We start from the raw sequence: 2,071 nt of genomic DNA, 5'->3' as shown, positions 1-2,071 counted from the left end.
TATTTACCACATATTTCTAAGGAGAATTACCCAGCACTCTTGATATCTTTGTTATAATAATCAATGAATAAAGTTCATATTATCATATTTTATGGCACACATGTCTAAGAAGAATACCAACATGTTTTCGAAACCTTGGAACCCTTGCCATATCCCTCGAGACACAGGCCACTGCTTTTTTGTTTTTCTTTGTGTATATGGAAGAAAACATGACAAAATAAAGTCGAGAATATTAAATTCATATTTGTCATTTGAAGGTTTCAGTCAATAATGTCTTTAATAAAGTATAGAGTAAAAACCATAAAGTGTTTGTCAAGAGAAAATACCCAATAAAAACCCTATAGATGATTGCCTCTCTGTTATGTAAAATGTGGTTTTTAATCTGAAGTGCATTTTTACTTTCCTTACAATTTGTAGCCATGTTCTCTCAAGCAATCTTTTTGAATATATACTAAAGGAGTCATTATTTACATAAGGATTTCAGAGTTCAATAAACTCGAAATCGGGTGACTACTAAATTAGGAATTGTGTCTGTGTTAGGGTTTCCACAGAAAAGTCTAGTGATTTATTGATAGTTTTTCATCTTGACTTTTTTTTCTATTTGCATGTTACTTTTCATACGTTTCTGTGATTCGTGTATTAAATATTTTCTCCTCGTGACTTTATTTCTGAAGATATGAAAGAGGATACCTAATTCATAAGGACATTAAAGCTCATGAGAAAAATGTGAAATGCTAATATATTTATTCAGAAGCATTGCTTTCTGATTGAACAAGAGTGTATCATAATTACATTTATCATAACTTAGGAATTTAGTTGAAAAAATATTCTTAAATATATTACACTGCTGAAAACAAATAAACTTAAAAGATTAACAATGATTTTAGATATAACTATCTGACATTACTACTGAAACTATTATTGATTTTACTCATGTATACACTATAACATCAGGTACAGATCTGTAAAGGAATAATATGTCTCAAACTGAAATCTACCAGACTGACTAGGTTTCATGAGAACTGCACAAACTGAAAAAGGGTGATAAAAAAAAAAATAAAAACAGTTTGTCAAAGACTTTAAAAGGCACCACAACAGTCTGATCAACAGTCTTTCTTATGAAGATTTGCTCTATGTAACAATTATCTATGTAATTAATTTCTGATTGTAGAAATGTTCAGCTTCAAAAAATGCAACTTTTATTTCAGAATCATCTACCTATATGATGCCTATCAATAAGAAAAATCCACTCTAGAAATTTTACATAAGTAAAAACACACATTTCACTGAAAACAAACAGTGACCAACATTAACAGATAAAATTATCACATTTTTCACACAGCCACTCTCAGGTTGCTCTTATTCCCTCAGGAGCCTTTCACTTCCAGCAAGCCCTTCTTCAGGTTTTCAGAAGCATCTCCAATATCCCGAAGCACTTTGATACTCCTGCTGTCCCTCAGGGCTTTCTCCCGTTTGTACTCCATTTTCTTCATTAACCTTTCCTTCATGTACTCGAAATACTCGTCCATGATATCCAGGCGCCGCTCCCCTTGCTCAATCTGGTATTCAAGGAAGACTGTTGATGGGTCAGATGCCTTGCCATTGACTTGTACCTTCTCTACCCTTGGTGTTGAGGTCTGCACCACAACTGTCTTTTCACTATGCAGGGTTGCACTGGGTAACCTTGGAGGCACAGTGAGTGTTGTACCTGCTGAAGACTGCACTATGTGGATAACTGGTGGTTCGGCTCTTTCTTCAGTCTTAATGGGGACATTCGGACGAAAGACCTGGGCATTTTTCTGTGCCTCCATCTTCTCTGGAGAATGGGCTTTGGTGGGTGTTGAAGCAAGCTTTGAAGGGACTGATGCCTTTGCTGGGGAAGCTGGTTTTGTCAGAGGTGCTTCCTCAGTTTGGAGGGTAGACTGGGGTGACACAGGATCTTTATTGCCACTGCTATTGCCACTTTGAACGTCACAGTCTGGCGGCACAGTGAGAACTGTTGTTCCTAAAAGATCATCCAATAGCTGCAAAAGATGTGCAGTAATCAGTGAATACAAAATACTAATAGTCT

This window comes from Penaeus monodon, chromosome 21 (assembly GCF_015228065.2).
Source record: "Penaeus monodon isolate SGIC_2016 chromosome 21, NSTDA_Pmon_1, whole genome shotgun sequence".
Taxonomy (NCBI): Eukaryota; Metazoa; Arthropoda; class Malacostraca; order Decapoda; family Penaeidae; genus Penaeus; species Penaeus monodon.
Note: the sequence above shows the minus strand (reverse complement) of the source record.